Below are 25468 nucleotides of genomic sequence, written 5' to 3'. Positions count from 1 at the left end.
GGAATCCTTATAGTGTATATTGTAGGAAAGGAAGAAGAGAGGGGAAAAAATACTCCTAAGCATTGCTTCAAGGCATTAGTTGTCTATGGTTTACCAAGTAAGTGCTGATTTTTATTCAGAATATGTTTTGTCACCACTTCTTTTCAGGGTACTCAGTGTAAAGAGGACTGAGGACTCTTACTACGATGCAACACACATTGCCCAGCTCAAATTTCATGAGAATGCATCCTGGAGAGAATTGCATAAATTTAGATATGATTCATGCTGCTTATTAACTAAATGCTTCAAGTGTTGCCAGTTGAAGTGGCCATGTTTCAGTCAGCAAGTTTATATATCAGGCTCTAGTGAACTATAATTGACCTGCGTCATGGATGCACATTCATGGATGTGACAGTCTAAAGCAAGATTATTGCAGATGGCACAGGTGGCAAAGTCTGCAGTGCCCATGAAAAAAAGCAAACTTTTAACCCTATGATTTTATAAAACTGTAACTATTAGGTTGTGAGGGTTTCTTTCACGCTGTCTGAACAGTTCCATTGTTGGGTTTTGGTTTGGTTTTGACAGTAATATTAGCATAACTCATCATATCCATGATGTACTGTCACACCTACTTCCCTGAAAAGCTTTAATACATACATGAATTTCAGAATCAAATTTTGCATGCTTATCAAGGTGTTCATTTGTTCCTGTCATAGTTTGCTTAGGTGCTGCTGAATTATAGTTTGCTGAAAAACTCTTAACTTAATAGACTCAGAATTTTTTTTTTTTTTTTATTGCCACCACTGAGCATGCTCCCTCACCTACCGCTTGCTGGGGATATTCTAGCCTCATCCTGTGAGGCCTGAGGCCAAGATTCCAAAACAGAACAGAATTTCCCATGCAGGTGGAATTAGAGCAAACCAGTGCTGTGATTTGGCAAGGTTTTCTATATAATTTATGTTTGTACAGTTTGCTTTTACTGCAAGTTTCTATAGTGATGTTATTTAAATGACTGTTAAAATGCTTTTGCCAGCATATGTTCCTGGCCTTTCCATACATATTTTAGACTATGGCAGTGTTACTGCGTTTGGTTTTAATGAAAACACTTTGATCAGCAACAAATCATGTAAGGAGATCACTGAAAGTAGGGAGGTGAGGTTTCCTGTCTTTCAGATGAAAGAGAGAAGAAAGGAGTAAGGATAGTCCCTAGGAAAAAAAAATACAGATAGGACCTTGGAGTCTAGACTGCAATATGATAAAAAAGGGCAGGTAGGTGTGTAAGGTGCTATGCTTCAGGAGGAATTTTTGTCAAAGGACTCTTCAGAATGAACACTGAGCTGAAAGATGGTCACAAAGAAAATAAAACATAGAAGAGAGTTCCTGAATCAACAAATTAACTGAATCCACCTTGAGAATCATGCTTTTTTGCTGGGGAAACGGAAATGAAATTTCTATATACAAAATAAATTAGGGGAATCATTCTGTTTAGATAAATCTGTGTTTCCTACCTTCATCCATGAATGTCTGAGAGAAGGGGAGGTAATTTTAAGCAATGAGAGTTTACCTCATTAGAGATGATATTAGATATCATCTCTAATATCTAGCTTTATCCTTAGGGAGAAACTCTGTTCAGAAATGGTTGCTTCTCTACCCCTATATGAATCTTTTCCTCTCAGATATCAAGAAAAGTTGAAAATAAACAGCATATATTTGCAGAAGGGGAAAACACTTTGGTAATTGTAGGATCATGTCTCAACAGGCTGTTTGGGCCCACTCCAGCTAACTACTAACCCTAGCCCACACAATCTTACATGGATGAAAGCAAAAGAAGAGAAGCTCTCTTCTCCACGTGGCGGCAAATGTCCTCTGTTTATTGACTTGAGAATCACCAGATGGAAAAACCCGCATGGGAAGAGCCCCCATGGCTCACGGTGGCAGACTTTTATACCCCAGGGGAAATGGGGGCTGGAGGAGGAGGACCACAGCCAATGGGATACCAGTGAGGAGGGGCAAGGGGAGAGACTGACCAGGGAATAGTCCACCAGGGGGTATTGGGCAGACGGGTGGGTGAGGGGGAGACCATGTGATGGGAGAGGGGAATAACAAACCTTGTGATATAACATAAACTATTCAGTGCAATACAAAAACTACTTAGTGCAAATCCTTAATCACCCATTGCAAAACAACAACTAAATAAACTGTTTAGTGCAATACAACAGGTAATGTGCAAGGGAGAAACAGATTGCTTTCCCCAATATCCAATCCTGTTTCTTAAAAACAGGATTAGACATTGGGAAAAGCAATCTGCAGGAGATTTCACGGGCTTGGGAGCAGGAAGATCATATGAGCAATCCAAATGCAAAAGAAGCTCTCAGATTAAAAGGCGGTGCTAGTTCTTTGTTTAAATTGTTGGCCTAAACACTGTTGGCTCCATCAAGGGCATCATCTGGATACCCTCTCACTTCCAGCAAAGATCTGATGGCTGGCAGAGAAGATACATGGCCAAATCACAATCAAATTCAGTGGGACAATTTGTATTGCAGGGAATATAGAATGGAAGAAAGAAGCCAACTGGAATTCACATAGCTAGGAAGCACAAGGGGAGGGAGACATCAGGCTCAACAGCTTTGGAAAAGATGTGGCTCTGGGCAAAGACTGTGTGGGGAGAACTGGGAAACAAAGCTTAGAAAGGAATGGGAAGGAAAAACCAAGGTCCCTGGCAGTCACCCTATAAAAGTAGTATGAAACCCAGAGCTGCATATTTGACAAAATGGATCTGAACCAGAAAAGAATGGCAAGATGACAAAACTGTGTCTATTCCTCCAGAGATTGCTCCAGCTGTGGATGCTAAACTTCTCAAAGAATTGCACCATTTGCACAAGTGACATTTGCACACGAGATTTGTGTGGCAGATGAAAGGGTTTCCACCCTGCCTTCTGAGTCTTTTACAGCTGGATTAGGGAGCACAGGGCGCAGTTTCTGGTCTTTGACATTTGGGTAGCTTTTAAAATTTGTGGGTATTCTATCAAAACCTCCTTTATTTAAGATTAATTTGAGAAAGCAGTCAATTAGCACTTCATCTTCCATAAGTGTGTGCTTTCAAGTACAGCCTGTGAGAGAATGGATAAAGGTGTACATTGAATATGCTGTATGTTAAACTATGTGTAGGGACGCACTTTAAAATGTTCAAATTACAATATTTAACAGTTCTGCTTATTCAGTGAAAATCATTTGAGAAAACGTGACTTCATAAAATTAACACTTTTTTTTCTCTTATTCTTTTCTTCTCTTTTTTTTTTCTTTTTTTTTTTTTGTTCCTGGAAGCAATGGAATTGACAGTCTGTAATTTGGAAATAATATATGCACGATTTCAGCTCTCAAAAATCACTTTTTTTAATGCTTTTGCGAAAGTGAATAATGAATTGTGGAGTTCTGACTGAAAGTTTGGCAAAGTGGATTTTCTCTGCACCTAGTTGTTTAAGGATTTATTTCAGTGACTTTAAAATGGATATACTTGGCTATACGAATTATTGTACTTGGAGTACTTCTTACTTCTTGGGGTGTTGTTTCCTCATAATTATATTGGATAGAAAAATGTATCATTCATATTAATGTTAATTTATTATTTTAAAGGCAAAATGAAAATTGTAATATAAAATTGTTTTGTGCTTCCACATATGACCTCTAGAGGGAAGTAGTCTTTCAGAGCTATAGAAAATGGAGACTTATTTCACTTTTCTGTCAAAGCATGCTCCTCATAATAATCAAAATTATCCACTGGCAATGAAAAGGGGTGCCAGAACTCATTGTGCCATTCAATCAATAAAATGCTGCACTCAAAATTTTCAAGCCAGTTTGCTCTTAAAAGTGTCACACAAGCATTTCTATTTGTGTTTCATTATGGTATAAAGTGTATAACTGGACCATATGTTCAGCTAAATGTAGGATTTCTTCTGAAATTCTCCCTACTATCCTAGAAATAAGCAACAATAGAATTTTTTTTTTATTTCCTTGGTGATTATGAGATTTCATAGGTCTTAGAACTTTACAAATCTGAAAAAGATCTTCAGTCTTTCAAACCACTTGTTTTATTTTACTTCAGTGTAGCTCATGAAAGTGTATGTTATGTATATTTGCAACATGAATGCCATTTATATTAATACTGTAGTATTAATACTCCTGGCATCCATCTCCAAAGATATGTAGATAAGAAGACCAGGCGACCTTGGATCCCAAGGTTTAAACATTTTAGTCAAGAAGAGAATTGGTCCAGTAGATACAAATTTAGTTAGACTTGATTAACAGTCAAAAGTTTAGAGTTTTAGTTCCAGCAAGATCTGTAAGGAAAAAGAGGGAAAACCCCATTGCAGTCCTATCCATATCTTCCCATTACTTGACATAGTCATTGATTAAATTACTGCTCTTCAGAGCAGAAATTTCAGCCACAAACCTCCTTTCCAGATGACCGTTCTAATCAATAGTCTGCTTTGTCAAGCTCTTTCTTGTACTATCTGTAGCACAAGATACCATGAATTCTCTTCTGTTTGTAAGAAAATCCTCAGGAGGATGGATTGTGCTGCATCAACGTGTATAGCCACCAGATAGTGCAGCCAAGCTTATGGACCTTGAAAGAAGTATGTGTCTTTGCAAAGTGAGAAAAATTCATTTCAGGTTCTACTTCTCAGAAAGAAGTTCTAATCACAGGCCTTTTGCATAAAATAATTTTGTTTTCCCTAGAGTTCTCACTTGCTTAAGTTATTTTTTTTAAAGTAGTGGCAATTACTGGCTTATCTGCAGAAGTCTGATCCAGAAGGCATGTTTTGAGAATAAGTCTTCCTTCAGAACATCTAGGAATAGAAAGATAAAATTTCTTCTGTCTGATAAAGGATAAAAGCATGAGATGGATAACGAATTTTGCCATGTATTCAAGGCCAGAGCACTTCCATACACAGATGGAAGCATAGATTTAAACATCTGCCTGCAGAACATGAAAAAGAAAATTCAAGACTCCTATGGGGTCTGGATCAAGAAGTCATAATTTATAAGAATAATAGCTGAATTCTGATTAATCCTGACCAGAATTTGTTAATAGATTGAAAACACACTTCCAAGATTTGTCTAAATATACTCAATTAGGTACAACCAAAATGAAAATCTGGAGTTTGATCTGAAGGAGAGCAATTTAAAACATTTTATTTGTGCAGAGCATGACATTTGTTGCTGCTTTGGGAGAAAATAACAAATTAACAGCAAAATAGTATGAGGAACAGGCCTAATTTCTTTCAATAATTATCAGTTTAAATTTAAAGAGTATGAAATATTTGGAGCTGGATAAATATACTTAACTAATGTGCTGTGTTGTTGGCAAAAACTTTACTATCATCTTTTCCGTAGAGAGTCTGTTTTACTATTAAAACTAGACCATTTTTCTTTCATATCAACTTGTGTAGAAGATCTTCAAAATGCAGACAGATTTGATGATGATGCACTGTTATGAGCTACCCACCGCAGTTGCACTTCCACTTATTAAAATTATCACGACTTCCATTCCTGCAAGAGGAGGGAGACTTACACAAGTCCTGCATACCAGCAGTAACTTCTTTGGATGCCCGCCCTATTCAAGCATTACTTACCTACTGAGTCAATGAAGTCACTTCATTTATTCACATAATACAATTGGTCTTGGAGAACACTGGGATTATCTATCCACGCTTTTCCAGTCCTGCTGCACAATTCCCATCTGCCTGTTAATTGGGGTGGATTGTCCACTGCCACTGATGGCTGACAAGCACAGCCTGGGGGCTGTGCTGCAATGGCAGCACTGGGAGTCTTGCAGTGAGAGCAGCAGACCCCTTCTAGTCTGCTTGCCAGAGCATCCTGTTTCTGATCTGAAGGATGATGAAATCACAGATGTTTAAGGCCAGAAGTTATAATACCACTAGGTGTTGTGTAAAAGAAAGCAAGGATTTCTTCACTCAGCGTAACAGTAAATAGTAGGAGAAAAATTTGTCTGTATCTGTTCACCCACGTGGATTAACTGGGTGGATGTGTGTGGGATTTGCTACTTTGCCTGCAGGTTAATTGTTCCATTGTAAGTCCCTCGGGGAGAGCAGAAGGAGGGATGGAGAGGAGTAGAGATCCCAACACAGATGGCACAGTATGCCTTGGAGAGACCTTGTGGTGCTGGTGGATGTGCCCTGAAGAAACGGTGGGGAGGGTCTATCATGGACTGACCATAAACCCCATTCCTTGGCTCCCTGCACTGCCCAAGGGAGAAAAGATAAAGAGCTGGGAGTGAAAAAGTGATATTGACCCTGAAAGCAAGTAGCTGGATGGCAGGAAGGTGTTTAATTTCTTCTCTGTTTCTGACCACCTGAATATAACTGACAATAAACTAACTTTCCCCAGGTTGAGTCTGTTTTGGTAAGGGATCTCCCTGTCTTTGTTTTGGTCCACAAACTTTTACATCTAATTTTCTCCTTCTGTCCTGTTGAGGAAGGAAGTGAGTGAACAGTGGGGAGGGCACCAGGCAGACAGCCAAGGTCAGCCCAGAGCCACACGTCTGCACTTGTGCAGCATCAGCGCTGACACCCAGTTTTGTATGCTCACTCTTACCACTGAAAATTTTGAGCTTTCAGGCATCAGCTTATGGCAATTTCAGGTAGTGCTACTGTTTATCAGTTCACTATGTGGCACAATTTAGTATACTCAGTTATGTTAGTGGCATGGTAAAAAGTATGCCCGTTTTTTTATGCATTTCATAGTAACAAATATTGCCCTTATGATTCCCCTCACTCCTCAAAAAACATGTCACAAGGAAATTATGAAATTTAGTAATCCATTCCAATTTACGAGCTGCTAGCAGTAGTTAAGTTTGATGTTTGGAACTATAAATTACCACGCATTGATGGTAGCTAGTAATTTTATTTATTTTCCCTGTGAAGCTTCCTGTTGTGCTTAAACTGTTGTAATCTTTAGAAGTAGAAGTGCACACAGGGTCTGTCTTACTGTAAAATTGCAAGACACACTGAGCCATCATCAGATACAGGAAAAGCAACTTTCTATTTTTCTGCTTCAAATAGTAATTAAACTACATACATGGGGGGTTTTGTGGAGGGGTTTGGTTTATGTTTTTTGTCTAGAAGAAGAACAGCAGTTATCATTGTCTCCAGCAGTGCTATGTGAGGAGTTCAAGAGAAAAAAAGAGCTAAGCTGCAACATGTGCTCCAAATAGAGATGTACTGAAGGGATTGTGATATGTTCAAATGAAATGAAACAGTCTTGTAGGCCCTTAGGAAATGCTAATATGGAAGAAACCATACAAGAGAAAAAACCTATAGTTGGTCTGGAGACTAGGGATCAGGCTGAGCACCCTGAAAAAGTCGCTCATATGATTGCAGTTAGCAGAATATGGGGTGTTTCGTTCTGTTCTCTATTTGATTTGACACAAATGCTTTCTAATTACTGCATTTAAAGTTGAAAGACTCACCTGTGGAAGAGCCTGGGCTTTTTCCAGTCATTTCTTTCTTCAAAGTCATGCTCAGCGTGAGCCAGGCTAGCTGGTGTCTGGTCTGGAACTTCTACCCTGACTATAATGAGAACCAGGCTCAGGACTTTCATGTCATTGGAAAGAGAAAGCCCAGAGTGTTCATTTCCAAAGGTGATGCAGTCCTGTCGAGAAAGCTCAAATGTTTTTTTTTTGTTTCAAGACTTCAGTTAAGTAAGACCATTCCTTATTATGTTAATCAGTATATTTGCACTGTGTGCATACAATCCTCCTGCTGAAAATTTGAGCTCTTTGTTGTACTGTATAGGTACAAGAGAGTCTGTTAGAACAAACAGAGACATCTGCAGCAGCATGGGGTTCAACAGCTCTTTATTTAATTAAAGATGTACATAATAAATAAAATCCTTTTCTCCTGTCATGTTATTTCTGAATTTGCTTTTTGTATCTCTAGTAATATCCCTATAAATTTCTGGATAGTGCTCTAAGAAAAGGAATGCCTGAATTAAAGGTAATTCAGTGTAAATGACAGTGTTCATCTGCAGGATCTTCAGTGACAGAGATTAGAAATTTGTGTCAAATTTGTCAGCTCTACCAGGGCCAGTGGCATGAAATGCCCCTTCTAATGGAAAAGTATATAATCCTTTGGGTCAAGCAGTTAAGAGAGGCATTACTGGTGCTTTATTTCTCTACACTTGTCCAGCTTTCTTCTTTCTTCTGTTTTAAGGAAGATGAAATTAATAAATTGAACACGAAATGTGAACAACTTTACTGCTGATGTTCACCTTCTGTATCAATGTTTCTGAATGTTTCAGCTGAAGTGTAGGTAAAAAATTCTTTATTTTTCTTAAATGCAAGTCTGAGTTAGTTTTAAGAGCAGAATTTATGGGAATAGAAAACAAATAAATAAATAAATAAAGAAAATATTTGTTTGATTTTTAAAAGGAGGATTTTCCTCAACTATACTCCAGCATAGGTTTAATATGAAACACAGATTACTGGAGCATTTCCTGTGTGAAGTCCCCTCACCCTATGAAGAAAGTGAACTGGGAAGATAATGAGTCCCCCCCACGATGGTATTGTTTCTTTCCTTCTAACCCTGCTTAAAGAGGCATTGGTTGGTGGAGTGGGGCTGTAAACATGTAGGATGGGTAGGAAAACACAAGATGAGTCAGCAGCTTGGAGAGCCACCAGCACTGACAGAAGAAAGTGTTCGACAGTAGTCCTGTAAAGTACAGTCCTGGCATTGCCTCTGGGAATTTGATGAATTGTTTCCTGCAGCCTGATACATGAGTGTCAAGGAGATGTATGCAGGGACTGACAGACACAGGTAAATTCTCTTAAAGTGAGTCCTGTAGGACTATGTCACTGGGAGAGTGTTAGGGAGGGAATCATTACAAATGTGAGCTCACAGCCTTAATGTAGCTTTTCTTGGCTTCCTACAAGTCAACCATCCCCACTGAAGTTTTATTTGTAGCTCCTAATGTATTGCTTACAGTTTAAATGGCTAATAGTTTTTCTAATCCTTCCTCTAGATATTATTATGAGAAAGTATTTCTAAAGCACCAAATTATACATTACAAAGCACAAGAAGGGAAGTGTCACCCTGCATGCCAAACTAATTTCTTTAGTGATACTTCTACTGTTTTAGAATAAGCTTCTTTCTTCAAAAACAAACCCAAGTATTTGTCTCAGACTTGCATTCCTCTGATCACTGTTCAAGGCAGATTTTATCTTCCTGCCTTTGACAAAAAGTGGTGAGTTTTTGCTTTTTCTATTGTCAGCTGACCTCAGAACTACTGTTCAGAGTAAGCACTCATAAATTTCAAAAATTATTGGAAGAGATTATGCTAATTTTTGATAGTTTTTCAGTATGCTCAATCCAGTTCACCCAATTCAAGCACAGAAGATGCAGAATTTACAGAAGGAATCTTTGACCTTGAGGAAATAAGCACAGAAAGAGTACAGAAGTCCCTTGGTTACAGCCGATATAAAATGAGAATCCAACTGATGTAGACCGTGTTGTTATCTTCAGATATCCCATCTCTTATTTTCCTTGAGAATCATCATTTAATTGGCCACATTGCTTTGAGAAGGTGAATGAAGGCAAGCTGGTATAACAAATAATGTTTGTATCGGGAAGTGGTGAGATGTGACACAAGAAATTAATGGGTGCAAGAGAAATGAAGATGAAGCAGAAGGATAAGGTACATGCTTTTATTTTGGTGGTTTTCCAGGTATTTTTGGGGTTGGGACACCTGGAATAATAACTCAGACATATCTGCACATGCTAGCTTCCAGAAAACATGACCAAAGTTTGCTGCTTCTTCTTTTTTTTTCCTTCTTAATACCTGATATATAAAAAGGAGCAGCTGCAGAAGGATTCAATTGATTGCTGTTCGCTGGAAATGGAGCAGTCAGGACTTCACAAAGACAAGTCCATACACTGTTCTAGATGAGATTCTCTTTTACTCTCTCTCCTGTTTTATTTTTAGTTTCCTTCTGCTACAATAGCTATTCCTATTCAATATGTGACTGATAGCTACTAATAATTAACTGTAGTTTTGGCCAAAAGGGAAAATGGAAACCAAACAACATTATAGAATCATAGAATGGTTTGGATTGGAAGGGACTTCAAAGACCACCTAATCCCAATCTCCCTGCCATGGGCAGGGACATTTCCCACTCGACCGCTTTACTCAAGGCCTTGTCCAACCTGGCCTTGAACACTTCCAGGGTTGGATCATCCACAACTACCATGAGTAACCGTTCCAGTGTATCACCACTCTCACAGCCAAGATTTTCTTCCTAATATTTAACCTAAATTTCCTCTCCTTCAATTTGTATCCATTACTCCTTGTGCTGTCTACAGTTCCTGATGAAGGGTCCCTCTCCAGTTTCCCTGTAGGGCCCTTTCAGGTACTGGAAGTTTGCTATGAGATCTCCATGCAGCCTTCTCTTCTCCAGGCTGAATAGCCCCAACTCAGACTGTCTTCATAGGGGAGGGGCTCCAGTCCTCTTACCAGCTTTGTGTCCCTCCCAAAGTCCCATGTCCCTTCATGCTGGGGACCCCAGAGCTGGGTGCAGCACTCCAGGTGGGGTCTCACCAGAGCAGAGCAGAGGGGGAGAATCACCTCCTTTGTCCTGCTGGCCACGCTCCTTTGGATGCAGCCCAGAGCTCCATGGGCTGTCTGGGCTGGGAGCACACACTGCTGGCTCATGTTGAGTTTTTCATCAGCCATTGCTCCCAGGTCCTTCTCCTCAAGGCTGCTCCCAATCACCTCTCTGCCCAACCTGTGGGTGTTCCTGGGATTGCCCTGGCCCATGTGCAGGACCCTGCACTTGGCTTTGTTAAACCTCAGGAGGTTTGCACAGGCCCAGCTCTCCAGTCTGTCCAGTCCCTCTGGATGCCATCCCTTCCCTCCAGCACACCGACCGTCCCTCACAGCTCGGTGTGGTCAGTGAACTTGCTGAGGGTGCCCTCAATCCCACTGTCCGTGTCACCAACAGGATGCTGAACAGTATTAGCCCCAGGGCTGGCCCCTGAGGGACACCTCTGTCACTGGTCTCCCTGTGAACAAGGAGCCAGTGACCGCAATTCTTTGTGCGCAGCCATCCAGCTGCACCATCCAGCCATCCAGTTCTTTGTCCCCAAGTAGTCCATCCATCAAATCCATGCCTCCAATTTGGAGACAAGGACAACATGCAGAGCAGTGTCAAACGCTTTTTCTTCAGTCCAGGTAGACAATGTCAGTTCCTCTGCCTCATCCACCAACACTGTGGGCCCATAAGAGAAGGTGACCAAATTTATCAGGCATGATTTCCCTTTGTGAAGCCACATTGGCTGTTACCAACCACCTCTTTATTTTCCATGTGCCTCAGTCTAGTTTCCAGGAGGATCTGCTCCATGATCTTGCCTAGCACAGAGGTGAGACTGACCAGTGAGTAGTTACGTCTTCTCCTTTCCTGTGTTTAAAAATGGGAGTTTTGTTCTGTTTTTCCTTTTCTGGTCACTGGGGGCTTTAGCTGACTGGCACAGTTTTTCAGAAATGATAGACAATGGTTTAGCAATTTTGTCTGCCAGCTCCCTCAGGACCTGCAGATGAATCTCATCAGGTCCCATGGACTTGTTCACATTCAGGTTCCTTAGATGGTCTCAAACCTCTCCTACAGTGGTCTTAGGGTCTTCATTCTCCCAGTCCCTGCATTTGCCTATCCTAACTGAGCTGGAGTGGCTAGAACACTTGCCATAGAAGACTAAAGTGTAGAAGTCATTGAAAACCTCTTTCTCTTTGTCTCTTTTGAGACATTTTTGCCCCATTTTCTCCTGGTTGGGATTCATTGCTTCCCAAGATACCCAAATGGGACTGGAGAAGGATATTAAGGACAAGAGACAGATTGGCACTGAGAGTAGCCTGAACAGGCAAGTCCACCCAAATAACAGTTATTCATTTTTCCTAACAATTTTGATGTAAGTACAATTTACTGTGTGACAATAACATCTTTTCCTGTCTTATGTTAACATCTGTCTCCACAGTCTTCTGTTGACCACAGAAGAAAGGAGAAAAAAGCATATTCTGCTTTCCAGAGTTCACAAAGTAAATGATAGCAGGATGTTTTGTGATCCTTTCAGGGAGGATTTAGAAAAGCAATTCATACTAGTATTATATTTGCTTATTAGATCTTAGATATTTTTTAATATTTCTGGCCTGTTTGTGCATCTGTGATACTATACAAGAGTTTTGTCACAAATATCAGAGTTTTGGTATTCTTACCAAGAAGATTCTGTTCTAATCAGAGCTAAATAGCTCTGGAAAGTTTCAGAATTTTGCCAGAAAAGTTTCAAAGTGGGGATGTGTGCTTGAAAGATACAATCTCTTTATGCATTGTTGGCCCCTTTGTTGGTTATTCCATCTGACATTTTTTTCCCATTAGACAATGCCAATTCCATGAAATCTGAGATTTTACATAAGGCCAGGAGAGTGGAAGGAGCAAAGGGCTCTGATCACAGCTGACCTGCATCTTCTGAGGTTTTATTATCCTCCTGAACTAAACAAAAAAGTAACTGCTCTTAGAAAAATGAAAGGTAAACCATGATAAAGGGAATGTGCATGTCTAATTCTTCTCATCTTTACCAAGTGGTACATAAGTTGAGAGAGTTCAGAGTTCCCCTCTAGAATAAAAATGATGCATTTCTAGTCATCTGACTGCAAGTCAATGATGAGTGCTTACAATGAAAGGAAAAAATCTCTCTTAAACAAAAGGATGATAGCTGGTAGTTATGCAAAATGAAGGGTCACAGCAATCTAGTAGTAATTCCTTTTTTAATTTCAAAGCCTAAAATAATTAGACACATCTTGCCCTCATTTGTACCTGTACAAATCCTGTTATTTCCAGCAAGGCTTTACAAAGAAGACAAAACTTATCCCTTGAAAATTAAGAAATGAACACATAATGAGAAAAAAATTGGTTGCCTTCCATTTCCCAGGGTATTCATTTTTCACTGATGATGGTTTTCTGCAGTCTTGTATTTTCTGTCTTTCCAGGATTAGAATCTGGACCACAGGCTGTAGCTACACTGTTGCAGCAAACACAGTCCATTCAGTTATATTTAGGTGTTTGATTTGGTACTAGTTTCTTACTGTCCTGGAAGCTGGGGAGCATATCAATGTCCTCAAGGTGTAGGAGGTGTCCAAGCTGATATTTTGGTTTCCATTCTTTGCTGAAATATGAAGATAATTGCATGCATTGTTCCTAGGAGAATCTGGGACAGTATTTGAGACTGGGACTGTGAAAACTGAACATCCTAGTTTCAGTTTTGGCATCCAGTTTCTGCAGGATGCTGTGAGACTCCTGTTATTTTAAAGTACAGCCAGCTGTGACCAGCCAAAAGATTAGCTGGATCTCATAAGTACACTGAAGCTCTGAAAGGACTATTGAACACTTCCCCCAGCTCCAATGAAGGGAATAGAAATTACAGGTGCACAGGTTCTTATGGATAAGACCCTACTGGGCAATTTGTGCACTCACTTATGCTAGCGTGGAATCCCTAAAGCAAATTTAATGCTCTGAATTCACATTACACTGATCAAAGGAACTGATTAACGGCACACAAAAGGGCAGTGCTTCAGATACTGATTTAAGGGACCAAAGCATCACACACAAGAAAACCCAAACAAACAAAAAAGCCCAAACAAACAAACAAAAAAAAAAAACCAAACCAAAACAAAACAAAAAACCAAAAAGCACAACAAACCAGAAAACCCAAATAGGCATTCCAGCATTCCAGGTGAGACAGTTGTGCTTTTTCAAATCATGGAAACATTGAATGTGACTTTATGGTATTCAAATTGTAATTGCACCTTCACTATTATTACAGCCCTACAAAAAGGATGACGGTCTGCTATTTCTAAAAAATATTCTCTTGAAATAGCAATTACTTCTTTGCATTGAATCCTTAACACCGTGTCATATAATTGCTGAAAGAGACTGAAAAGTTTTAACATATTTGTAAGCAAATATAATACAACTGTCTTTTGAAGCAAAATGTATTTCACTAATATTAGTAATTGCATGTTTATTACAGTTTCTTCTGCCAAGATAAGGAGGAAAATTGTACACAGCCTAGTTTTAAATTACCTAATGCTGAACAGTCTTTTTTTTTTCTGTCTATCATAATTTTGCCTAAAATTAGAGAGCAATTTACAGTTTCATTCTTCCATCTGCATTGTTTTGCTATCAAGTGAAATTCCAAATATTCTATGGTGTAGTTTTTTTATTTCTTATGTTATTTTTTTCTTGCTTTTGTGTTGTGTTATTGACATTTTTAATATAAAATTACAAAAAGAGCAAAGCAAAGACTTTACTGTGGAAAGTAGTATAGCTCATCCATATGAACCATAAACTGACAGCCTCATTGTAGTCATGTAGATGTTGAGAAAATGTTGACCTTGAGATAATAATATTGTTTTTCTCTAAATGTAGAGCTTTAAAGTAAAATAGAATGTACCACAGTGTCTATTGTTTCTGCTGCACAAATCCATGATAAGAGACTAGTATAACTGAATTCTGAAGTTTCAGTGCAAATAAAAGTTCTCAGACAGGTTTTCTGCAGTGTTTTGACTGCATTTTGAAGGTTTTTTTTTTTCCTATACCAGAATCATCAGTTACAGGTTTCTTTGCTTTTTATTCACATATTTTATATTTTTCGTTAATGGAAAGTGTGTTATTTGTGGTGTTTTAAAACAGATTCATTTGCAGAAAATTAGGAAGTGGTGCTCTTTTCTTCGGTGATTGATTTACTTCAGACCTTTTCTCCTGTACGGGTCTACAGACCTGAAATACTCTTGTTATAAAAAGTTTCAGTCTATGTACCCATGCTTCTGGAGCACAAGCCTTCATTTTGTCTAATGCTTATTAATACAATGGGCCTCTGTGGCACTCAAGAATCTGATAAAGTTGAGAAGGAGGATTTGAATTGGGAATGTAACCTCAAAGTCACCTATAACCCATTTCTGTCCAACAAATTAATTCTTTCATATTTATAATAGTATTTCTCTAAAGTATATGCCACAAGTGCTCTCTTTATCTACCTGGAGTCCTTTGTAGAGATTTTCAAGGAAATGTAGTTTCCTATAAAAATTTTGGAAAACAAGGTAAACATTTAGCAGAAAATAACATACTGTTGTACTTTACTATAACTGGGTATTTATAATGGTGATAATAAAAAGGATATAGAACTACCTAAAGACAATATAAAACCCACCAGAACTTTCATTTTGAAATGGAATCACAATGTACATAATTTTTTGATATTGAAAATTAAAGACTATTTTAAGCATGCTATGTTATCAAAACTGCTCAAATCATTTTAGAGTGCATCTGTAATAGAAGGTTATACTTAAAGACCATTATTATTACATTATTGAAATGTTATTTATATCCAAGTGTTCAAAATATTTCTGTATGACCAACATGTATCTCAGATGTTGAGCAAGTGATTTGATTAGCAGCTGTATATTGATAAGTAGTCACTGAGGTAATTTGATATCCTGGGGCATAAATGCACAGTGAGACAGACTAAATCAGATTAGGGAATCATTTGCCTGCCAACCATTAGCACATAGCAGTTTCTGAAGCTGTGATCTGCAGTTAGCTCAGTGTAAATCAGTTTATTAACTGGTACAAATGTTTAGAGACTGTTTAAACACAGTTTCTGTATGTTTCCTCTCACAATGGTGAATTCTGATGTCTTGTTCCTAAATCTTTACTGGATCAGTTCATCTGGGAAAGAAGTGGTGGTGGCCAACTAAAGAACCTGCAACAGAGATGATGAGCTATGTGTATACTGAGTGCTGCAGTTGTGATTTAAGCAGAGTGTATTTATTACTTGACCATATATGCACAGATATGCAATATGATGCTGGTTTTATTTTAATTTTTCATCACTTCACTAGAGATGTCTGTGGCAGACAAGGAATGTCACTCTACTAATTTTTCAGCATCTCGTAGCCTTGAATGACTTGTAAAGACACAGGAAAAACTTGGCAAGCAGGAAGGCCAAATTACATATTCGGAAGATACAAGTTTAAAAACTATGTGGCATTACACAAAAATTTATAACTTTGGTATGAAAAAACTTCATAGTTTTTTGAGTATTTAAAGTAGGAAGATAATTTCTCATTTGTTTGACTTAGAGTTATCAATATAATTATTAGTGCAGATTTTTAGTGTCATTACTTTTTTCTGTAGTTCCTAGATGGTGTCTGTCTTTTCCATGAGAAGATTCTATTTAAATTTTGCAAAGTGTAGAATTCAAACAGAGTCAACAAGCCACTAACAAAACACTGTGTGGGAGGTACAGAAAAACATTTTTTATTCATTTTGAAAATTTGCAGGGCTATTATGTGGCTCTAAACCCTTCAGCTATTTTGTACCTTTCTCTGAAATTATGTTTTCCTGTAGTTGGTGCACTGAAATTGTACCTTTGAAGGGTCCTTGGGTCTTAATCTGCTTATTTTGCAAATGACTTATTCTTCAAGGAGATGAGAGCATGCCACTCATTTCTCTTGTTGGTTGCGTAAAGTCACAAATTCACAGCAGAGGAAACTTTGCATTTCTTGCAGGATCCAGAACATATTTTACTCTCTGAGATTTTTTACACTCTGTTATGAGATCTGCTGTGGCAGTATGGCTGATGCACTAAAGAGAAGATGCATACATATTACACATTGGAATTGAACCAAGGGATTGCAATTATCCAGACCCTAGAAAAGACTACAGAACTTAGAATATTCATTACAGCTGACATCTGACCCCATTGTCTTTTCTGATGAGCAGATTTTAAAGTCATTTTTTCTTCTAACCTTCTTTCATCTTAAGAATTTAGGTAACCTATGACTATTTTTGATGTCTGAAAAATAAGACCCATGTATTTTCTTTTTACCCCTAAGTATGAAAACTAGAATTCTGAGGGGACAACATTGTATTTTCCTGCCTATAGAAAAGGCTTTGGATTATTGTTAGCAGGAGTGGGGGGAAAAGGTAATTTAAGTACAGTGAAAAATTATAACTTCTAAATATACTTTAGGAAAACAGAATATTAAAATTCAACTGATATACATGGCCCTTAACAGCAAATTAATTAAAGTTACTTACTTGGTGAACAAGCCCTGAAACCAGCATATTTATGCCATGTTAAGAGACTTCAGCAGACTGTTCAGGGATGACCCTACTTGAAATAAGGAGAACTTCAGAGGCCTGAGTTCTCACTGTCCTCACCAAACTAACATCCACTGTCAGAAACAGCATTTTCTACAGAAAATTGATTTTGTAGGACAAAAGGTTCATCCAGATATACAATTTTCTGGTAGGTTTATGTTGGGAGAGTTCTAGTAATGATCTAAGGGGTCCCTTTGTTTTGAGATTGGATTTTTTTCTCTCTAAAATAGAAATGTACTTTACTTTGGGATCTTTAGTCTAGAGGTAACAACAAGATTTCAGTAGTACTTGGTTTTTTAGACATATTTTGCAATTGATCCTATGCTCAATTTTTTCAGTTTGAGACATCTGCAGTAATTTCTTGGCCAAAAAGACCAAAAGAAAACTGATGTTTTCTCCTGTCTTGTGTTTTGGTTTACACTCCTTTTTTATTTATTTTTTTTTACTTTATTTTATAAATTGCTTTCACACAATATAAATGAGTAAATGCAAAGTAATTCTGTATCCTGAGTTGTGTCATTTGAATGAATTGTCATCATGCAGGAATGAGAGTTGGTCAGTGCTCAAAGACAGTCATGGAAAGCACATAGATTCCTTTCAAAGAGTAAAGGAGCAGCAAGCAGAACTTAAAGTAGTACACAGCTGAACAAATAATGATGTTTCTCGAACACAACATGGCATTCTTGCTACCCCACCTTGAAAAGGAGCTAATAGAATAAAAAAGACAAGATAAGAGCAGAAGAGATGGTCAGAGGTGTGAGACAAATTGAGTAGACTATTTCACTTCACAACAGAAAAGTGTAGTACGCTGGAAGCTGATACACTGCCATGTAAGGAATGGTTATTCACAGAATTTCCCAATACAAGAGGTTAGGTTAGCAAATGAAGCTATCAGGCTTGACATTGTCATCTTTAAAAAAAAAAAAAACCAAACAGGGCTCAGTTTATAAGATAAGCTGAAAAGTATGACTAGTATGAAAATGAAGTGTCTACATTAAAGGTGAATAGAAATGATTGGCTGGAATCAAGCAAAATGGTCTCGTTACAGCCTATGGCTTCATGTGTCCCTGTACTATTGCAGGTTTGGGAGTGACCTATTTTAGACAGATTTTAAAGTTACTTTTGGTCTGTCTCAATGAGGAAGAAACTGCTTATGTTTCTCTAGGTCTTTATCCCTTCAGGAATTGCCTTCTTGTGCCCTTAGATCAAACTTCATTTACTGTCAGCTGCTGTCCTTCAGATTGACAATAGGACTGTGATCACAGCCTTCATTACTCTCTGCATTCTTGGCCATAGCTCTGATAATTGTCATTTGTGTTTTATCTGAGATTGGACAGTTGGTGGTTGATGTGTACATGTTTCTGTTTCCTCAGACTGAAGTGCATTTAATTTAGTTCTGGACTTTGTACAGCTGTTTTGTTTTGCTGAAATGCCCTGGAGGGTGAGCTTACAGCCACAAATCTTTCCAGGTTTGCTTTCAGTTTGCAAATCCTATATTTGTAGCTGAAAAAAAGCACTCTCTTTTCTCAGTGGGAGTGTTTGTCAAACCTTTTTTGGCAACAGCAATAAGTAGTTTATGGTCAATTTCATCTAACACTGGCCTCCCATAAATAAAGATAGGGAACTTTTTACACCAGTAGGCTTTGGGCCAAAGAGGTGTTTCTTTCTGTACACACCAACACTTGCAGATTTCAGACACTAAAGGTAAAGAATATTGGTCTCCAGTTCTGTTAAAAGCAATTCTTAGAATCTGAGAAACTGACTGAGACCTTAACTCATCATTGTCTCTATCACTGAAAAGGGAGGTTAACACTCACTTCATACTGGTTTATCTAAATGAGATGCTAAGTTACAAAACTGAATTTACACTCAAAGGAATCACTTCATTGCTTCCTTATAACTGCTCTTATTTGGAAGCGAATGATCAGCACTGGCTTTCAAATACTGTGCATTTTTGTTGAGTTATCTTTTCTCCCTGTTATATGCTTCTATTACAGGCAATTAATTCGTTTTCCCCTTTTTCATTCTTCTGTCCATTACATTTTTATTTCATTATATTTTTTTTTCCTTGTTCTCCATTCTCATTTCTCCCTGTTTGAGCTACCAGAAAACTTGATTGTATTCTTCTCTTACTCCTTCAGATTAGAATCTTATTCAGGTAATATCCCTTTATATTGTCCATAAGGGACTGCTTTCGATAAAACTTCTTCTGAACTAACTGCAATATGAGGAAATTAAGTTTTCCAAGCCACTGGTGTGCTTGTTGGGATTTGAGTATGTATTTAAGTTTTGTCTTTTTTTAATAGTAGGCCTTTGTAATGTCATCAAGGGATGGAGAATAATTTCTTGGCTATTTCTCCTGGAGTTTCCCATCTCAGTAGCAGGAAGAAAATATGTTGTGTTCTTACCCATTTTTTTGGATGCATGTATGTGTTCTTGCCTTATACAGTTAAAAGGGAATGAGCCTTAATTTCTCGTCTGACAGCAACTTGAATAATTTAAGAAGTTTCCATTGAGGAAGCCAATATGGATGTCGAAGATTTATATAATATATACATAAATATAATATAATTTGGTAGCCATGTTATTTTCCTTAAAAACATATTTTGACGTTTCCCGTATTTTTCCGTCCTCCATTCTTCTGTTGAGTTTATACTTCACATGAAAAATGGACAAGAATCTATTCTTAATCCTATATTATGTGTTTTCTACTTCAGTGCAAATTTTCTCCCCCATTTGTTATCCTACATATTTTCCCCTAAGTTTAACTCCCTGTGCCTGCCCATTCATCCTTGGGAGCACTCAAATAGGACCTGGTTACTCTAACATTTGAAGCAACCTTATACCTTCCATAGTTTGTTCTCCAAAGTAACTTCTCAAGAACTCCAGTTTTGATGTCTATTCCTTGGGTCTCTTCTTAACTGTTTGATTGTTTGTTTCATCAGATGACTGAAAAGGTTAAGTTTATCTTCTTATTCTGTGTCAACCCTGATAGATACTTGCCTGTTTTGCCTTCAAAGGTTTCCTAATGATGGAGACTCCATAGTTTCTGCAGACAACCTTTTGTATTTTATCATTCTTACCTCTACAAAGTCTTATCTGCAGACCAAAACTTCCATAGACAACTTCAATTTTGTTATTTCCACTTATAACAATTGTGTGCATGATGAACATATTGTAAAGATGAAGACCACAATATCTCTTTTAATATTTTAACAGCACTATTTAACCACTTGTTCAACCTGGCTTTTTTTCCTCCTGAAGAGAATAAAAAACGAACACTAGTTTCTTTAACCTGCATTTGAATTCTTATTCTTATACATTTGAGTTTCCTTGTTAACCTCTTGACCTTTCCAATTGGTTATACCTTTCATTTAAGTATTTTATAGACAGAATCCCTTGAGACCATTCCAAGGGTGGATAAGACTAAAGTGCTATATTCTGTATCTGACAGGCTCCATGCCTGTTAATGCCTCCCAGTACATGAGGCTTTTACCCAGTGTTGGAATAGCATGACACTGTTGATGGGTAGGCAATTTGTAATTTTTATAATGCTGCTGTAATAATCTTTCTATAATTCTGTTACAATTTATTTTTGCTTGCTTCTTGAATTGTAATCTTGCTTCACCATAAAAATCAGATATTCAATTTTCCAGAACCTTTTAAATTTGGTATTTTCACTGTATATTTTGTCCCTCCCATTCTGGTGCCATAAATAGTGTTTAATAAGCATATGCTATGTTCCTTCATCAAGTTTTTATTGATTGCATATATTGATACTATAGCTAAGGAGGAGTCCTGAAATGATGCCCTCAGTTTTAGCATTAAGTTGTTGATAGCTAGTTTGAGAAAAATTTTCTGAACACCTGGGCAGCCTAGACCTTTTAGTAATTCCTGAGTCAGCCAACAAAAATGGCATTTGAGGTAAATCCTCTACTAAAGCGAAGATGTGTAAAAGACTACTTCATATATCCACAAAACTATTTCTCTAACAGAGAAGGAGAATAAATGAGTTTGATCTAATCTGCTTGTGTATGCACAGCATGTAATTTATGTCTCCGTTTTTTTCCCAGGTGTTTTTAAATCATGTGAGTATTTGAATGGAAATTGGAATCAAGACTGAGTCATCCTTTTTTCTTTTTTGCTGTTAAAGGATGTTTACCAGATTTCCCATCACCTAGCCTTTCTGTACTTTACCCACTCTCCAGAGGTGAAAAATATATTCCACAGGTCATCCTTAATTACGTGACCAAGACAAATAAAAGCCTGTCTCCTAGGACAACCTGTTCCAGTAATTACTAGTGTCATGGTGGAATAGTTTTTGCTGTTGTTTAATTTGAACCATCCAAGCTGCAATTTATGGCTGTTGTCCCTTGTTGTGCTGTCTGCCCGTACTGAGTTATTGTTTGTTTATTTAGAGAATGTTTTTTCTGCTCAGAAAATCTTTATGGATGGAGTTGCTCTGTCTGCCTATGTTTTAGGCTCATAAGCAGATTTTTTTTCCTTGGCTTTCATTGGAAAGCTCATGTTAAGTGGAAAATACCAATAATGCCTTCTAATACAAAAAGCCATATACTTACCAGTTTGATTTTGTCAATAATACCTACAGCAAGGGTTACTTGCATTACCAGAGGTATCAGGAGTATGCTTAATAAAACTCATGAGTTTTTGTAAGCTATTATATTATGAAAAGTGAGCCTGGATTTATGCAGAACTTATTAATTTCAGAACACTGGTTACTGTTCCTGTGGTGTTTCTTTTCTCTGCCTTAATTTCTTTCAGCCAGGAGATTCATCCATAGACAACTGAGATTTTTAATTTGATTTAGTATTGATTTAGTTTTTCACAGAGGCTCCACAAATTCCACTAAACTAAATTCATGTTCAAGTGCTGTAATTCTAAGTTCACCAGGCAGAACCACCTGATGTGATGTTACCCAACAGGTGAGAAGACAACAGAAAAATACCTTCCCCCTTAATCATGACCATATTAGTGCTGCCTGATTCGATGCTGGAATTTTAAAGTACTAAATCCCTGATTTAGTGAAGTCTTTAAAGCCATGTATAGCTTTAATCATTTGAGTAATTGCAATGATGCTCAACACAAGAGGTGAAATTGAATTCTTGTCCTGAGAGATTTGTCTAATTTATACACTACAGTTTGTTGTATTCAAACAGAACTAAAATATCAACTAAAGAGAATCAGTGTTTTGCCTGAATTCCATCTTCCCTCTATTATTACATGAAAAACAAATGAAAAACTAGATCATAGATTTGAGTTTCTTAAATGTGCTAAGTTTAGTGCCAAAAGTGTTTTTAAAAAACTGAGATGCCTGGTTTTAAATTAAAGGGAATATTTTTCACAGCTTTATCTATTACAATATAAGCAGGTCTTATTTCATGCAACACTAACTTGAAGATGCTTTCCTAGGAGAACTGATTACAGTATTTGTTTTCTTGTAGACAGTCAATGTCTTTAGTAAGTCACACGTGAAATTTATTAAGACCTATTAATTTTCTCTTGCTTTTAAGAGTCACAGATGCATGTATGTACTCTTGATGATTTTTAATTTTTTTTTTCTGAGAAGTCTGATATGAAAAGTATGAAGAAATACTAGATGTCATGAATGTTTTTACTCTTATGAACTGACTTAATAGATAAATTATAAGTAATTATTATAAGGCTTAGACAATTTTTACCTTTTCTAGGCTATTTTAACACTGACTGCACAAGTCTTGGAAAACTTGTAGGCAGAAAGGAGATACAATGGCTGTAGAGAAGCCTGTAGCCCTTATATTATACCATTTCTGTAGCTCATGTACCTCCTATTTCTAAGCCAATTCTGTTTGCACTTTGCAGTGGTGCAAGTCAGAGGAGAAATGGACATATAAAGGGCATGATATTAACTTTAAAGATGGTGTAAGTTCAGGTGATTCTGTCTTCAGATAATCTATTTTTTATGACTAATTCCTGATTTAACTTCAAGTAAAAGCAAGAATACTGAAGGCCTTAGGGAAAAAGTAGTCTTCTCTCAGTAAATTTTCAGATCCAGCAGTCATGGGAAGTATTTGATGTATTATAAAAACAACTTATTTGTCAGTGAAAAAAAAACCCATGTGGCTGTGGTAGTGGTTATGGCATTGTATGCAGGAATACAGCTGCCGTTTCTTTTCTTTAATGTCCCAGTAGTGAAATTTAGGTGTTCATGATATGACACAGACAAAACTGGGCCAAAACTCCACAAAAAGGGGGACTAATACAAATTTTTTCTAAAGTCTTTTTTTTTTTTTTTTTCAGGAACACTGTCCAGAAATGACATTGTCACATCCTAGATACATCAAACAGCAAAATGAAAAACAATTTACTTAAAACCTGTGGGAAAACAATAAAACAAACTTATCAAAATCAAGCTCTTCTGAAATGTAACTGAAAAGCAAAGGTTTCTCTTCTGTCTGAAAAATGAAACGTTTCTATCAAATTTGCATTTGAAAAACAACAGTGAAATGGTAACAGAGTTTGAATATCTCTCCGTAAGAAATGAAAATACAGGTATACAGATCCTGGGGCTTCCACATGGAAATGCACTGCATCTTGAAAAACATTTTCCTTTGTTGTCATCCTCTGAAGGCTCTCTGCTATTTCTGTTTCAGTGGGAAAAGTAGTTCTAACAGGTCTTCTGCAGACATAAGATTTCTGTCAAGGACTAAGGGAGAGGAAGTGAAGAAGACTGCAGATGTAGATGTAGATCTGGTCCGTCTATAACAACTGTGACGTCATTTAGATATTTGGTATCTGATAAGAGTTTGATGAGAGAAGGCATGCTAAGCAATTAGTTCTAGTCAGTAGAATTAAAATTAGATGTATTCGTACATGAATGAATTACAGTCTGAAGAGAATTGTCAAGATCTTCAGCCGTGGCACATCAGATAAGATACTAGACTAAATCTAATTTTTTCCAAAGCTCTGGTTTTGTGAAAGCAGTAAGACACATGTTTAAGTTATTTTCAAAAACTGGGATGATACTTACCCAAAATTCAAGTGGACTCAACAAGTTATGCTGTATTTAGCACACTCAAAAGCCTGCATATAGTAATGAGTAGTTTCCTCTTCACTAATATAAATGTAGTGCACTTACTGTATGCATAAAAATGTATTTATTATAAATATATATAAATTTTATTATATAAACACCATAGTACTATTTCATGTATATTTATACATGTATATTACAAAGCCTTTTTTTTTTGCAGCCTGTGGGAAGGGCCCATGTTGGAGATATGTATAGAGGAGTGCCTCTGGGAGGGACACCAAGGTGGATCAGGGGAAGAGTGAGATGAATCAGCCCCTTGAGGAGGAAGAAGCATCAGAAACAACATGTGATGAACCGACCACATCACACTTTTCCTGTCTCCCTGTGCCACTGGTGGGGGGGAGGTAGAGGAAATTGGGAGTGAAGTTGGACCCAAGCAGAAGCGAGGGATTGTTGGAGCCCAGGACATCCCCCTGACGGTCCTGGATGATCCAAGCCCCAGCCGGGGGCTTTGAAGCCGGGGGGTCGGAGACCCTGGCATACAGCCAAAGACCCCTGGGGCTTTGAGTTCGGCCCATGGAACAAATTACCACCTTTGTATGAAGAATTAAAGGTCACAAAAGTTTAAATAGCATAATAGTAGTAGTTATAGGGTGAAAAGAGAAATTTTGAAGATTTTTACTGTAGGGGTCTAGGAGGCAAGATGGAGGAATTTGGGCGTTGTCCTGTTCTTCTTCCTTCTTCTTCCTAGCCTCCATCTTCTTGGTGATGGTGGCACTCAGGGATTGGTGTAAAGTAGAAAGTCACTAACATAGGTGATAGATATTGGAACATAACTGTAAATATTGAATACGTAGCTTATAGTACAAAAGACAATGCCGGCCCCGTGGGAGGGCAGTGTGCCTCGGACTGACCTGCTGAACAGACCTCAGAAACAGAAAATGTTTGAGCTAAGAAATAATAAACAACCTTGAGAATGCAAGCCGAAGGCTTTTGATTTCTTCTGGGACAGCTGGGTTGGGGAAAAGAGACTTTTAATACATCTCGGAGTCATCTTGACCGGAGGAGATCCCGAGAAAGGATGGGAGTTTTAAGTCTTGTTTTTTAATTTTCATTACTCTACTCTGATTTGATTGGCAATAAATTAAACAAATTTCCTCAATTTTTCCACAACAGTAATCACTGAGTGATCTCTACCTGCCCCTATCTAAGCCCAGGAGCCTGTCATTATATGT

At 37.7% G+C, this 25468-nt stretch overlaps 1 long non-coding RNA gene across 4 annotated transcripts in view; it reads left to right on the top strand.

Annotated features, from left to right (window-relative positions):
• The window catches only part of LOC135304626 (uncharacterized), a 116454-nt gene extending 91205 nt beyond the window's left edge, over window positions 1-25249 (top strand). For 2 of the 4 annotated variants that reach the window (XR_010365933.1, XR_010365936.1), the window contains one exon: window positions 23501-24440. This is a non-coding gene — a long non-coding RNA (uncharacterized LOC135304626). The other 2 variants (XR_010365934.1, XR_010365937.1) reach the window with 2 other exon arrangements.
• Window positions 25250-25468: the final 219 nt, after the last annotated feature.

The sequence above is a fragment of the Passer domesticus genome, chromosome 1 (genome assembly GCF_036417665.1).
Source record: "Passer domesticus isolate bPasDom1 chromosome 1, bPasDom1.hap1, whole genome shotgun sequence".
Classification (NCBI taxonomy): Eukaryota; Metazoa; Chordata; class Aves; order Passeriformes; family Passeridae; genus Passer; species Passer domesticus.
This window is presented reverse-complemented; position numbering and strand designations above follow the sequence as displayed.